Here is a 16,632-nt window from a genome sequence, read left to right as displayed (position 1 = left end):
TCTTTCTTTCTTTCTTTCTTTCTTTCTTTCTTTCTTTCTTTCTTTCTCTTTCTTTCTTTCTTTCTTTCTTTCTTTCTTTCTTTCTTTCTTTCTAATCTTTATTTATTTTTGAGGGAGGGAGAAAGAGAGAGAGAGAGAATGCAGGGGAGGGGCAGAAAGAGAGGGAGAGAGAGAATCCCAAGCAGGCTCTGCACTATCAGCATGGCTCAACTGGAGCAGCACTCCATCCTACGAACCATGAGATCATGACCTGAGCCAAACCAAGAGTTGGATGTTTAACTGACTGAACCACTCAGGTGCCCCCAAATGCAAGTACTTTAGAACTTTAACTACTTTGCCTCTGTCCATTCTTTGTGCTTTTAATGTCATGTGTTTTGATTTATATGTATCCCTTAACCTCAGGAGACATCATCATCATCATTATTCTTAAAATTTATTTAAATCTTTCCATTTCTTTTTATTCCATTTTAACTTTATTTCTTCCTGCATTTCCATGCTTCCATCTAGGATCATTTTTCTTCTGCCTGAAGAATTCCCATTAGAATTACTTTTTTTTTTTTTTAATTTTTTTTCAACGTTTTTTTTTTTTTTTTAATTTATTTTTGGGACAGAGAGAGACAGAGCATGAACGGGGGAGGGGCAGAGAGAGAGGGAGACACAGAATCGGAAACAGGCTCCAGGCTCCGAGCCATCAGCCCAGAGCCTGACGCGGGGCTCGAACTCACGGACCGCGAGATCGTGACCTGGCTGAAGTCGGATGCCCAACCGACTGCACCACCCAGGCGCCCCTCCGTTAGAATTACCTTTAGTGAACTTCTGCCAATAATGAAGACTCAGTATTTCATTGCTTAGAAATGTCTTTATTTTCCCTTAATTTTGAAAGATAATTTTACCAGGTACAAAACTTGAGGTAGGAAATTCTCTCTCTCAGCTATTTGAATATGGTTTCCACTATCTACTGCCTTCCATCGTCTCTCCTGAGAAGTTGCTATTGTTTCTTTTTGAAATTGAAATCTTTTATCTGATTGCTTTTAAAGATTCTCTTCTTTTTGGCTTTTAGTTGTTTTATTATGATTTTCCCTGGCGTGCTTCTCTGCATATTTTCCTACCTGGCATGCACAGTACTTCTCTAATCTATGGCTTGATGTTTTTCAACAGTTTGGGGAAATTACCAGCCATTATTTCTTAAAATATTGCTTATACTCCACACGCTCTTTCTTCTTATCTAGGACTGCAATTACACATTTGTTAGACTTTCTTACTATGTGCTATATGACTCTTCTAATCTGTATTTTCCTTTGTCTTTCTATATTTTCTCCAGGCTTTTTTTGCTCACTTATCTTCCAATTTATTAATTCTATTTTAAAATGCTATCTATAATCTACTTTGAAACTCTACCAATTTTTAAACTCCGTTATTGTGGTTTTTATTTTAAGATTTCAATTCAGTTACATTTACAGACTCCAGTTCTCTGCTGAAACTTTTCACCGTGTCGTCCGTTTTCTTGAAAATACTAATCAGGGGCGCCTGGGTGGCGCAGTCGGTTGAGCGTCCGACTTCAGCCAGGTCACGATCTCGCGGTCCGTGGGTTCGAGCCCCGCGTCGGGCTCTGGGCTGATGGCTCGGAGCCTGGAGCCTGTTTCCGATTCTGTGTCTCCCTCTCTCTCTCTGCCCCTCCCCCGTTCACGCTCTGTCTCTCTCTGTCCCAAAAATAAATAAACCTTGAAAAAAAATTAAAAAAAAAAAAAAGAAAGAAAATACTAATCATAGCAATTTAAAAGTCCAGTTCTGATAACTCGAATAAATGGTTTTCCTATAGGTCTTTTTCATTTTTTTTTCTCTGAGTATTGTTTTTTCTCTGCACTTTTACTCATTTGGTCTTGCCTATTGGAATATCTGATTATATTTTATGTAATACTAGATTGTGTATAATATTTTAAAGATAGTGTGAAGCTTTTAATGATGTTATTTCCCTGCCTAGAGCATTTACTTTGCTTCTAGTGGAATACTAGCCTAAGCAGATCACTTCACTCTAATCTGGGATTAGACTGACTTTAGGGTGTTAGTCTCTATAGGGGCTGATGCTGTTCATTTTTACTCCAGGTTTGTAGCCCTTTAAGGGTCCCAACTGAAAGCTTGGTTATTTACCAGATCCTTAACACCTTCACAGACTCCAATATCTAATTTTTGTCCCTTCAGTCCCATAAACCTGCAAAAGCTTCCCTCAGTTTCTTAATTTTTTGGCTGCTTCTGAAATGGGAAATATCTTAATGGGAAAACCGCACCAAATATTAGGCTCATATCTATTATTTGAAGATCTCAAACCCTCAATTTCTAGTCCCAGTGTCATCAAACATTTTTAAGTTCATCCCACTGTTCAAATTATTGATGAAATGTTGATCAGATACAAACTATTCTGGCATGACTGGAAGTGAAAGTTAACTACTCCTCTAAAGATTATCACCCTAAACATGTTGTATCTGGATTGAACTGAACACTTTTTTTTTTTTAATTTTTTTTTTCAACGTTTATTTATTTTTGGGACAGAGAGAGACAGAGCATGAACGGGGGAGGGGCAGAGAGAGAGGGAGACACAGAATCGGAAACAGGCTCCAGGCCCTGAGCCATCAGCCCAGAGCCCGACGCGGGGCTCGAACTCACGGACCGCGAGATCGTGACCTGGCTGAAGTCGGACGCTTAACCGACTGCGCCACCCAGGCGCCCCTGAACTGAACACTTTTTTGACAGTGTTTAACTCATGAACACTAAACAATGACAACCTTCAAATTAGTACTTAGGAATAACACTTGGGAAATGGTCTTTTTAATATATTATTTATTTTTTTAACATTTATTCATTTTTTGAGAGAGCATGAGTGGGGGAGGGGCAGAGAAAGAGGGAGACACAGAAGCAGAAGCAAGCTTCAGGCTCTGAACTGATAGCACAGAGCCTGATGTGGGGCTCGAACTCACAAACCACGAGATCATGACCTGAGCCGAAGTCAAAGTCGGATGCTTAACTGACTGAGCCACTCAGGCGCCCCTGGAAATGATCTTCTTAAAGGAACATTAAATATATGTGATTTGTTATTCAGACTGCTAATGGACTTTTAAATTTAAGCTCTTCACATAGCCTACTCTTTCAAATAATGCAATGATAAACATCTTTGGATGTATACTTTTGTGTCATGATTTCTTGTTATTTCCTGAGTAGACTTCTGAAGGCATAATTTCTTGGTCAGAGTTGTAGACATTTTAAAGCACTGCCACATTTTTGCCCTATCGTCTCCAGAAAAATCTAGCTATTTACATGCTAATAATTAGTCTTAATTTTATGTGTGTATCTTTAACTTTGTGGGTTTTTTTAAATTTAAGAAGTATCAGGAAAATATTTGTATCCTGGAAAATACTTTTCCCCACCCATCATCCAGTCATAAAATTTATAAAAGGAATTTTTATTTTATTCTTCACACACGGCAAAAAATCTCTTTGAGCTTGGTTCAAAATATATTAAATTTCATCCATAAAGATCTTTTATTCCTAGCAACATGTTTGAGTTTATATCAAAGAGGGAGTTCCTATGAAATTCATGTTGTAATGCTTCAATAATTGCTGAAGTAGAGCTCTGGTGAGAAAAGTCTAACAAACAGAAGAGTAACTCAAAATTGTGCCCAAGGTGTGACATTTCCAACATATGTGGGTGGCATAACAGTGTTTCTGCATCTTCTGTTGCCACCCGTTCGTAAAACACCATTTGGACATGTTTAATAGAAGCCAGCATATGGTTCAGCTGAGGGAGGGAAAAGGCTCAAAAAGGTCGAGTTCTGTATGTCGGAGTGACAGGACCAAATGCTGTGTGGCTATCTCTTTAAGAAGCTACAGGAATACGGGGTGGCCTAGGGCGCCTCAACCAGGGAGGCTCACTTCAAATTACCAGCCACGTCTATTATGAAGTGTTGAAAAGAGAAAGAAAAACAAATAATAACGTTACAAAATAAAGTTTATTTTATCAAAATTAAAACTGCTTCCTTCTCTCCACTGGAGAGTAACCTTGAGATGGAACAGTCTGAGGATTACATTGCTGTAATCCCTTAGCAGTTAGTTCCACAGCGGGAGGCGCCTGCTACAGACAAAATTATAGGGTTAGGAATGTGCACAGTTCTGTGACCTGATTGGCTGACTATTCCTCAGGGCTTTTGAATCAAATATTTATACATCTAAATGAGAGCAAAGAAAGGAAAATGGTTCATAAAGAGAGTCCCAGGGCATGTATTATTGAAATAACAGATGGAAATATTATATTTTTGAAACATTCTTTCTATAAAGAAGTCTTATGAAGCGTGTTTTGGTAGGATACACTGAGCCAAAAGCGGAGGAGGGAGACAGAGCGAGGGGAAAAAAAAAAGTTTTATTTTCAAATATTTGGTGTCAGCAGTATACAAAGTTCGTGCTTCCCCAAAAAAGGCATGTCTCAAAAGGCACGCAGCACAATGTGTCTGCAGTTTCTATTTTACATAATGGTACCAGGGGAGGAATAAATACCTCAGAAAACACTTGATTGTCACCGCCTAGTTTGTGTGTCCAGTCGCCTGAGTGTTGGCCCCTGACGTCTTTGCAGATGGCGTATGGCCTCTTGTCACTGGATTTTTCATGTTTCCTAAAATGATTGAAAGCTAAGCTATGATCCAAGGCATCCTCTCAGAAAAGCTATTGGCCACCTCATACTTGCTGAAATTTTGGTAACAAATAGGTTAAGATTGCAGATTTTCTGCCACGTGGGCAACGTTGTTGGACCATTTAGTCAGGGTTTACGGAATAAAAATGCAGGCAGGCCGTACAAGGCAAAAAGCAAGCAAGCAGGCAGGCAGGCAGAAGGCCAAATGAAAAATTCATCACACTTGCTTTATTTTCCTCTACAAGGGAGCCTGTACCCATGACAGGATCAATAGTTCAGATTTATTCTGTTGTCTTTCCAGGAAAAATACCCCACTACTAAGCAATCAATGTGACGTGTTCATGGTCAGTCCAATTTCTCCGCCATTTAGCTCTGACGACATGGTTCAGTTATTTTGCAGGTCTCAGCTATTAATTGGATCTGCTATATGATGATGTGATTTATTACATGGCAACTGGCAGTTACTCTGGCCAAGGAAAGGAAAAGAATCACAGGAACACAATTATTTTAACCTTGAATCTAGACATGATCTGTATCTACACACACACACACACACACACACACACACACACTAGCCTGGGAGAAGAAGTAATAGTTACGATGCAATAAATAAGGGACGTTCACTCTCACTGAAGTCCAAGCTATTGATATTCGCTGATCAGGTGCTCAAGGTATTAGTAAGAGTTTGAGGATTTAGTTTCTGTATACAGGTTCTGAGCACCAAACAACCATTGGTTGGCAAAGGTTAAAAAACCAATAACCTATGACTTCTGCAAAATCAGAGCGAACAATCAGATGGTCACCTCTGTCGAAAGAAAGAAGCGAGGAAGAGAAAAAGTGACAGCAACTCGCTCCCACCCACTGGTGGGGCCACCTCAGAGCAAAGCAGAAAATGTTTTAGTAATGGCTCCTTGGGTGACAGCATCTGCTCAGGGAGTTGGCTCAGAAGGCCTCAGAAGCTCAGGGCTGTAGCCAGCAGCAGTAAGGACTCTTGGCAGAGCTGCTTCCTGTACCTCTTTTGATCACAGGGCTCAAGCTTGGAGAGGTTTTCACCAGTCTTGTGGTTTCCTGGTCGTGCGTCAGTACATTCTGGCTGAAACACTTCACTTCCTTCAGGCCAGCCCCTCCACCAATGGCTCCCGGCTCCATAGCGCATTCTCTCCAGCTTTGAACTAGACTCCAAGGACACTGCTGGCTGCAGCAAGAATCCTAAACGAGAGGCTTGCAGCTGGGATACCAGCACTGCTCTTCTTGTGACGAGGAAGTAGCAAGGGGGAAAAAATAGATCCAATGGAATCACACCAAAAGTCCACTGAAGCAGTGAGGCACAGAATATCATGTGTGGTTCCCATGCAATCTCTTTTCAAAGGAAGTCTGCAATAGAATTACTTGGGCAACTGGTTAAAATACAGAGATTTCCGATCTAATCTCAGGCCTTCTAAACCAGAATCTCTGGGTGGGGACGGGTAATCTGTTTTTTAAGAAGCTCCTTGTAATTCTGAAGTTTCGTCACTATCTAGTGTAATATGCCGAATTTCATAAATTAGGAAACTTCAGGCCCAGAAAAACGGGGTCACTTTGCTAAGGTAAAACAGGTAACTTGATTCTCACATACTGCTCTTTCCACTGTACCACACTGTTCCCCACTCTTTGTTTCTGTGGTTCTGTTTTGGGCTTGGGTGTCAGGCTCCTAACCATGGACTGTTTCCATGTGCTTTGTGGCCCTGAGTATTTCTCCAAAGAGGACTCATTCTGCTTCCACAGGGCCCCTTTCAAATCGCACTACCCTCAATTCAGGTAGTACTGGAAAAATATGTAAGTTCTAAACAACTACCAAAAGAGGTAGTGCTTTTGTTCAAAAATTGAAAAATTTCATTCAGAAGTTTCAGGGATATATACAGAACAAAGTTTCTGCTGCCTGATTTGGGGGAGTGGTGTAGAGTAGGAAGAGTTGAAAGGAAGACCAAAGAATTTCCTAATGAAAATGGTTTATTTCCCTCTGGAACTGAATGGTATCAGAAACATTAAATTTTGCAATGGATCAGAAGCATCATAAGCTGAAAATAGTACCAGGAACAACATAAGTTTTTATCATTCACATGTTACCCACTAGAGCTTAGATTGTGCCGAGAGTCAGGGACTATCTCAGAAAAGTCATAGTTCCATGTGATTAAATACTTAATTGTAAATGCATGGATGATGTTTTATAGAGTGCAAGAATAAAATTGTGTTGCGTAATACAACTTTTGGAATCAGTATATCTGAATCAAAATCCCAGATCTACCACTGACTACCTGTGTGGACTTGAGGAAGTTATTTAATTTTTTTTGAGGCTTAATTTTGTTATCTATAAGATGAAGCCTGACAGGGCTCTTAAGAATATTAAAGCATGGGATGGGGAAGGAATCAGTGATGGGGTGCTGAAGTTATTCAAGAAAATAAAAGGCAAAGCAAAAAAAATGTAATATGAACGAAGATTATCCAAGGGGAAATACATCTAGACTAATAAGACCAAAAGAGTAACAAACTAAAAATATTTGTAGGATAGTTAACCTAAAGTCTCCGGCTGAGTGTTTTTACCAAATCTCAAGTTCTGTGGCCAGAGGAAAAACTCTACCCAACCCCAGGAGTATGTAAAGATTGTTGAGCATGACTTGAATGTATGCAATGGATAAACTCCATGAAATTAAGGATTTTAGCTGTTTTGTTCACTTCTGTGCCCACTGTTTAGTTGTAGAATGAATGAATGGATTGGGAGGATCTAATAAGGGCCAAAAGCCTGGACACCTCAACAAGGGAAGAGGCTGATGAATCTGTAGTGAATATTTATCACAGGGTTTGATCCCACAACCCTGGGATCATGATCTGAGCCAAAATCATGAGTCGACACTCAATTGACTGAGCCACCCAGGCATCCCAGAGAAGTTCTAATATTAGTAACAAATTTCTCAATAAATAAGGTATTACTATTATCTCAAATTAGATGACATGTTAAGGTAGCTAGAAGTTTGCCTTAAACACTTCTAAAATATTGCTACAATATAATGGAGACTTGGAGGATAAGTGTTGGAAATAGAGAGCAATTTAATAAATCCTTCTTGTATTGAGTTGAAGCCCAAAGCCATTACAGAAATTAAGAAAGAAAGAAAGAAAGAAAGAAAGAAAGAAAGAAAGAAAGAAAAAGAAAGAGAGAGGGAGGGAGGGAGGGAGGGAAGGAAGGAAGGAAGGAAGGAAGGAAGGAAGGAAGGAAGGAAGGAAGGAAAAGATAAGTAGCAAAAAGAGCACAGGATCAAATACTTAAACCAAAATATAAGTAAGCGGAAACCTGTGGTTATTTTGTAGCTTACTTTCTCTTAAAATACCCTTTGCATAACAAGGTCAAGTTAGTGACTATAAAATGAATCAAACTGTCATAAAGAACAAGCAGAGCTCCTACTTCACAGCTCTCTGCTGTATGTCCAGCGCCTTGGTCAGTGGAAATGATGTGGCATGCTGGGTATGAGCTCAGGCCTGGGTCAGAGAGATGAGGATTTGTCCCTCCCTAGTTCTGTGACTTCAAGCAAGCCATTTAGACTGACTGGACCTTGGTTATTTTTGTTTTTCTGCAAAAGAGAGATAAGAATACACACCTCACAAGAGTTTCATAAAGTTTGATCCAGAATCTGGTATGTTCTAAAGGCTCAACAAATGGTAACCGCCATTTTCATGATCATCGTCGTTAATGTTTTTGAGATATTGAAATAACTCAGACGTATCATTTAGAAATGTGCTACATGAGGGGCGCCTGGGTGGCTCAGTCGGTTGAGCGTCTGACTTCGGCTCAGGTCATGATCTCATGGTTTGTGAGTTCGGGCCCCGCATCGGGCTCTGTGCTGACAGCTCAGAGCCTGGAGCCTGCTTCTGATTCTGTGTCTCCCTCTCTCTCTGCCCCCCTGCCCCACACATGCTCTGTCTCTCTCTCTGCCTCTCAAAAATAAAGAAAACTAATTAAAAAAAAAATTAAAAAAAAAAAAAAAAGAAATGTGCTACATGATTTGGTGTGGAAAATGGATCCGGGAAATACAGTCATTGCTGGGCCCCCTGGGAGAAAGACCTAAAAGTTCTATTCCCCAGCAGCAGTTGGGATGGCTATATTTAGCTTTTATATATAACCTCACAGTCACAAACTACATGCAAGTTTTACTATACACCAATTAACTTTCTGGTTACACACAATAGATTTTACCTTTTGCTGATGGAGCAACAAAGCAAAGAAAAAGGAAATACTTGGCCTGGGATCCTAAGATGAGCCATAATTATCATAACTCCCCAAATCCCAGCCCTGGGTTCAGCCAAACAAACTAGGGTTTCCATGAGGTTTAACAGTGAGTCAACCCTGGAGATATTTGGGACAATTTTAAAACAATCCAAGTCGACTTCATATTTTTTACATTGTACAAAAGAGTGAACTGAAACAGAGGAACAAGGAATACAAGACAGTGTAGTAAAGGAAGCAAGGAGTCTTTTAGGTTCTGCTGTAAAAACAAAGTAGATTTGATTCATGAGCTATAGGAAGATTATTCTGCCAACAGAGAACCAAAAGAGTGAGGTCAGTTTCAGAGAAAAATGATTAACATGGTCTGTGTGGTTACTAAGGTGGTTGCATGGAGACCTGAATTTTTTTTAAATAAAATAAGAAATATTGAGTCAAATTCTGAGAGGCTGGAGAATACACAGATGTAGCAATAAGGAGACCTGGCTCTGTTCATCTGGAATTTCACTGCTTTATGGAATCACAGAGTTGCTCTAGAGGAGGTATCTAACCTAACCCTACAGAATGCTTAAAAGGACACAATGAAAGTTTTTTCTAAAGAAGTATTTTAAAAACCGCCCACATTCTCTATCTCCCCCCCCCCACCAACAAAAAAAAAAAAAAAAAAAAAAAAAAAGAAAAGAAAACCTGGAAAAATGTAACCCTAAATCCCATTCTCTTTTACCCACAAATAAACGTTTATTAACAGTGGTATTAGATACTACAAAATATTCAAAGGCCTATAAAACATGGATTCTACAGTTGGAAAATTCAGTTAGAGGGTAAAACATAAAAGGATGTAATTATATACAGATAAATGAAGACATAATTTGATAAATTACTAAAAGATTTCTGTAGAAGACTGCTATAGAAATCCATTCAAGTTGATGAGAGGCTGCTGAAAGCTGGAATAATCAAGGGAAGCAAAATAAAAGGAAGTTGGATTTGAGTTCAGACATGAAGGATTTAAACTGTTAAAGTGGAAGTGTGGTTTTATATTATACTGTAGAGTTAGAAATTTACCTTATGGACATGGGGGAGAATTATCTAAAATTTTTTTACATAGTAATGAATCTTTCGGAAGGGTCATCTAGCAAAAGTGGTTAGGAGGGAGATAGTAATAAAGGAGACTCATTAGAAAACATTTGTGATAGTTCAAATGTAATAAAAAAAAGTAATATAGTAATGGTTGTGGAAAATAAAATGAGACAAAGTAAGTGAGAGATGTTTTGAGAGATTTCTTGAAAAAAATCTACAAAATCTGACAATGGATTAGGTGGAGAAAGTAAAGATCAGTATAAAAAACTAGGCAAGAGTGACTGTGGTTTTAAGCCTAAATTTAGAAAAACATGGTACCATTTATAGACTGAAGATATCAAAGGGGAATGTTTTGGCAAATCTTGAGAATAAAATATTCAGTAACAGTGCTCAGGGAGTGGTAATAACTGCAGAAATCAATACTGGCAGTTTTGTTCAGAGATGTCATAAGAAATCAGGGGAATCTAGAGGAAATGGGAGACTAGGAACCAAATAATTTAACGCCATATTTGACAAATCCCAATTGTCTGTAAATATACCTACCTTGTGGACAGGGCATCATCTACTGTGACATAAGCAGCATATCAACTTCACATGGCCTTAGAAAAATGAATAGTATAATTCGCTTAGATGTTACCAAAACCCAGGTACCCTAATGTCATTCAGGGTGTATGTGGAATATGTCAACAGAATAACTTTTGTTACAGTACATTCTAAGAATGATGATTTATTGCCCTAATAACTGACAAATACCTTAATAATTATGGTAGGCAGAATAATGGTCCCCCAAAGATGTCTATGTCCTAATCCCTGGAACCTACAATATGTGACCTTACATTGCACAAGAACCTTTGCAGAGGTGATAATGTGAAGAATCTTGACAGGGGGAGATTACTCTGGATTATACCAGGTGGTCTTTTTTTTTTTTTTTTAGTCCTTTTTTAGTAGAAGAGGCATGCAGGAGAGTCAGAGTTAGAAACAGATTTGAAGATGTTGTGTTTCTAAATTTGATGATGGAGAAAGTGGCCATAAGCCAAAGAATGCAGGTAACCTCTAAAAGCTGGAAAGGGCAAAGAAACAGATTCTCCCCTAGAGCCTCTAAAAGGAATGCAGCCCTGTCAACATTCTGATATTAGCCTAGTGAGGGACTAGTGATATTAGTCCTAGTGAGGGACTCTTGCTGAACTTGTGACCTACAGGTGTAAGATAATGAATTTGCATGTTTAAAGTCACTAAGTTAGTGGCAACTTGTTACGGAAGCAATAGGAAATTCATACAATAATATTACACATATATTCTGAGTGATACATGCTCACTGTAGAAAATTTAAAAGATTTTTTTAATGTTTGATATAAACATCAAACTTCCCCAGCCATGACAGAACAACTAGTACCTGCCTTGCCTTCCTGTCATAAACTGCTAGGAAACTGGACAAAATATAAGAAATATAAAAAGCAATACTTTATCAGACACAGGGCTGTACTCTCTACAAGAAATAAGGAAAATAAAATGAGCTCTGCAATCCCTTAGCTTTCTTCCTGAAAACACTTTTGAGACCACATTTGAATTCCAATTTTTTAGAATGGAGAGAGACCTTTCTGAACACCCACAGCATGGAGTAGAGACTCAAGAAAGATTCCACCTTAGTTGCAGGACTAGACTAACTCAAGACTTCCACTAAAGAAGCTTAAAAAAAAAAAAAAAAAAAAGGCTGGGTGCGCCTGGGTGGCTCAGTCAGTTAAGCCTCTGACTCATGATTTTGGCTCAGGTCATGATCTCACCATTCATGAGATCAAGCCTCACGTCAGGCTCTGTACTGAGAGTGCAGTGCCTGCTTGGGATTCTCTCTTTCCCCCTCTCTGTCTGCCCCTCCCCTGCTCATGCTCTCTCTCTTCCTCTCTTTCCCTCTCTCCGATTAAATAAATAAACGTTTTATGTTTAAAGCCTGAAAGAATTAAGCTGAATCACAATCTAAATCTAACTAGCACTCAAAACAAAATACAACATCCTTTAAAAAAAAGAAAACAAAATGCACAGATTCATCAAAGTAATAGTCACCATGTCCAGCAACCAATCAAAAAAGGACTAGAGAAGCAAAGAGGTTTGGAAATATAACCCGTAAGTCAAAGAAAAATGAATCAATAGAAACAGATGTAGAAATAATGGAGATTGTAGAATTAGCAGACAAGAATATTAAAACAGCTCTTATAAATATAACTGTGAATTTAAATTAAAACATAAGGACAAAAAAAATAGAACCTGTAAAAGAATCAGATTGAACTGTAGAGATGAAGTTCCTCTCTAGAGTTTCACTCGATGGGAATAACCTCAGATTAGACATTCGATAAGAAAAGATCAGTGAGGAGTGCCCGGGGGGCTCAGGTGGCTGAGTGTGCAATCAGTTCAGGTTGTGATCTTTCAGTCGTGAGATGGATTCCCACATCAGGCTCCACACTCAGGACAGAGCTGCTTAAGATTTTCTCTCTCTCTCTCCTTCTGTCCCTCTCCCCCACTCATGCTTTCTCTCTCTCTAAAAAAAATTTAAAAATTAAGATCAGTGAACTTGAAAACCTATCAAGAGAGACTGTTTAGATTCTAGAACACCAGGAAGAAATGGCTTAAGAAAAAGAGAAGACTTAGTGACTTGTGGGACAACATCATCTCCTTAACATACATATATAAATGGATTCCCGTGGAAAAACTATTTGAAGACATAAAAGCAGAAATTTTCCCAAACTTGATAAAAGGTATAACCCATATGTCCAAGAAGCCTACATAGTCAATAAGCAAAAGAAAAACCATAGGAAAGTATATCATTATTAAGCAGTCAGAGAAAAAGTCCCATTACATACAGGGGAATAAATATAAGAATGACTAATGACTTTTCACTAGAAATAAAAAAGCAAGGAGACAATGGAACAGTAACTTTGAAGTGACTAATATAAAATATGTTCATCTAGAATTTGATAGTTGAGAAAAAACAAATTTCAAGCATGGGGGTAAATGAAAACCTTTAAATATAAACAAAAGCTGAGAGAAGTTGTCACTAGCAAACATCTACTAAAAGAAATATTGAAGGATGCACTTCAGGCTAAAGGAAACCAGATGGAAACTTGGATATATATTAAAAAAAAAACACCTTTTTTAAAGCTGGAAATGGCATACATAGATAAATATACAAGATCTTCATTTACTTGCCATTTACTTTGTTTTTTAAAAATCAACTTGAGAATAATAACAATGTACTTGAAGACTTATAATATATGTAGCAATACAATCTATGACAATATTAGCATAAAGTGTAGGGCACAGCAAATGGAAGTATATGTACCATGGTAAGGATGTTGTTTTACACATGAAGTAGTATAATGTTATTTAAAGGCAAACCTTAAGAAGTTAAAGACATATGGGCACAGTTTCCATTCAGATCATGGTCTAATGGTTTCAGGAGTTGAAGCCCTGTGTCAGGCTCTGCACTGTCAGTGCAGAGCCTGCTTGGGATTTTCTCTCTCTCTCCCTCTCTCTGCTTCTCCCCCACTGACACTGTCTCTGTCTCTCTCGAAAATGAATAACACAAAAACAAAAAAAGAAGTTAAAGATGTACACTGTAAACCTTTGAGTAATCACTTAAGAGAAAAAAAGAGATATAGCTTGCTGTCTCAGTTAAAAGGCAGAAATTACACTGGATAAAAAAGCAAGACAGAACTATATACTGCCTAAAATAAATGCATTTTAAATATAAAGACAGAAATAGGCTAAGAATAAAAGAATGGGGAAAGATACACCAGGCAAACACTACCATAAGAAAGGTGATGTGGCTATTCGAATATCAAAGTATATTTCAGAACAAGAAATATTAGCAGAAATTTAAAGACCATTTCATAATGATAAAGGGGTAATTTCATCAAAAAGATGTATTCCTAAATGTGGATACAGTCAATAACAGAGCTTCAAAAACAAAAACTCATAAACATCAAAGGAGAAATAGAAAAATACAAAATTATAATAGGATGCAAAAGCACAGCTCTCCCAGCAATAAAACAAGTTGACAGAAAATCAGTCAGTAAGGTTTAAATGCTATCAAACAACTTGAAACCAATTTGACATATACCAACAATGGCAGGATAGACGTTTTTTTCAAGTATAAACGGAACATTTTCCAAGATAGACCACATACTAGGCTATAAGACAAGTCTAGAAAAATTAAAAGGACTGAAGTCATACAGTATATAGCTTCTGATCTCAAGAAAATTAAAAAAGAAATTAATAACAAGATATATGAAAATTCACTATATTTGAAAATTAAACAACATACTTCTCAATAACCAATGAATTAAAGAAGAAAATTAGAAAGCAAGTAAGATAAAATTTCAACTCTATGAAAATGGAAACACAAGCATATCAAAGTTTGTGGGATTCAGCTAAATCAGTGCTTGGAGATAAATTTACAGCTATAATGCCTATCTTGGAAAAAAAGAATGTCTGCCATTGGTAATCTAAGCTTTCATTTTAAGAAGGTAGAAAAAAGATGATACTATTAAGCATAACAGAAATATAAAGAAGGAAATTATAAAGAGCAAAAATCAGTAAAATTGAGAAGATAAATTCAATAGATAAAAATAAATAATAAGTCTAAGGGCTACTTCTTTAAAACATCAATGAAAATTATAAACACTTAGCTAGTTTGATCAAGAAGACAAAGATGTTCACTAATCATAATAGGAAAAAAAAAGATGAACTTGACTTAATCAACATTTTTTAAAAAATCAACTTCTGCTCTTCTAATGACATCACATGGAAATTAAAATGAAAACCACAAATGGGGGAGGGTGTCTGTAATACATATATCTGGTAATACTACACCAGGTAATATGTAATAGATATATTTGGCTTGTAGCCGAGTTTACATATCTAGAAATATTTATCTGTCACTCTTGCAATTATATAAGAAAACAACCCAATTTTCAAAAATGGGTAAAAAAAATTTGAACATACCTTTTGGAAAAGAAAATATAAAAATGGCCAGTTAGGGGAAAAGGTTTTCTACATCATCACTGATCAAGGGAACACAAAGTATTGCTACACATGCATTTAGAATGGCGACAAAATTTAAACTATCAATATCTGCTCTTTTTTATGAATGAAAAGCAATGGATACTCTCATATACTGATGGTGGAGTGTGAAATGGCATACACCCTTTTGGAAAACTGTTCAGCAATTTGTCTGACAGTACACTTACCATTTGGCCCAGTGATTTCATTTTTAGATATTTATCAGCAAAAATTGAAAACATATGTCCACAAAAAGTCTTATATATAACTGCTCAAAACAGCTTTATTTATAATGACCCCAAACTAGAAACAACCTAAAGGTCCAGTAAGAGGTAACTGGATAAGCAAATTATGAGTACTACTGTACCAGAAAAATAAAAGGGGAATGAACTACTGACACGAGCAACAACATGAAGTTTCAGTGACATTATGCTGAGTGAAGAAAGCCAGAGACAAGAGTACATCCTTTTCTATTGTACGTACATTTTATTGTACTGCCGTATATTCCATTATATGAAACCCAGAATAGGCGAAAGTCATTTATAGTGACAGAAATCAGGTCAGTAGGTGTGTGAGATTTGTTGACAACAAATAGCCACAAGGAACCTTTTTGGGCTGATTTTGTGCATCTTAGCCCGGATGATGGTTACATGGGTTTATATAATTGCCAATGCTTATTAATTTTTCACTTAAATTATGTGCATCTTATTCTATGTAGTTTATATTTCAACAGCATTCATTTTAAAAGAAAAATATATAAAAATCATCTATAAACCTACCACTCGATTTTGTTACAAATACTTCTAATTTGCCCCCAAATTTTACTCATAGTTAAGATTCTATGCATTGCATGATACCATTTTCTCTACTTCTATCTACCACTTATAGTCAATTCACATGTCACCAATTATTATTTGTAGCATTAAACAACTTATTGTTCCCCGCTATGTTACTTTAATAAAACAGTATCTTATGGTTTAGATTTTCATGTTTTCACTTTATAAATAACATTCCAGTGCTCATCTCTGCATATTAATATTGTCCACATTTGCATCATTCTTTTGGGAAAGATTTCTAGAAAAGAAATACTGGGTTAGGTTAAAAGACAAAGGAAGGAGATATTTTAATATGTGGCTCCTATTATTCTGGAATCTGACTTGTAAGAATTATACTTAGAAACTTAGCCATATTAAGAAGCCTAGCCTGAGATTCTTTTGTTTGGAAGATACATTTTAGTTAATTAGCCGCTTAGGAACTAGGGCAAGACCTCAAGGAAGAGTTAACAAAAGAGAGTCGCAAAATGCCCACGGAAGGTTTGTTCTGTTGCTGGTAAACCCTTTGCTTTGTTTTGCTGAGTCCCATTAGGATTCATGTATGAACATCCGTGGCAGGAGCTAGAGGGGACATGAATCGTTCCACTGACTCCTCATGGTTCGCTCTCCTTAGTCCTTCAGCTTTCTTTCAGATGTCTCCTTATCAGAGAGGTCTTCCCAAGCCTCTCTATGTAATTTAATGACCTCCCTGGCATCTACACACACACACACACACACACACACACACACACACACACACACACA

At 37.4% G+C, this 16,632-nt stretch overlaps 1 long non-coding RNA gene across 1 annotated transcript in view; it reads right to left on the bottom strand.

The window, feature by feature from the left end:
* Positions 1 to 16,632, bottom strand: part of LOC121014972 (uncharacterized) — a 161,498-nt gene that overhangs the window by 87,289 nt on the left and 57,577 nt on the right. The window lies entirely within an intron of this gene.

This window comes from Herpailurus yagouaroundi, unplaced genomic scaffold, assembly GCF_014898765.1.
Source record: "Herpailurus yagouaroundi ecotype Mexico unplaced genomic scaffold, PumYag 205, whole genome shotgun sequence".
Classification (NCBI taxonomy): Eukaryota; Metazoa; Chordata; class Mammalia; order Carnivora; family Felidae; genus Herpailurus; species Herpailurus yagouaroundi.
The sequence above is the reverse complement of the archived record's forward strand: the minus strand, read 5'-3'. Positions and strand labels throughout refer to the sequence as shown.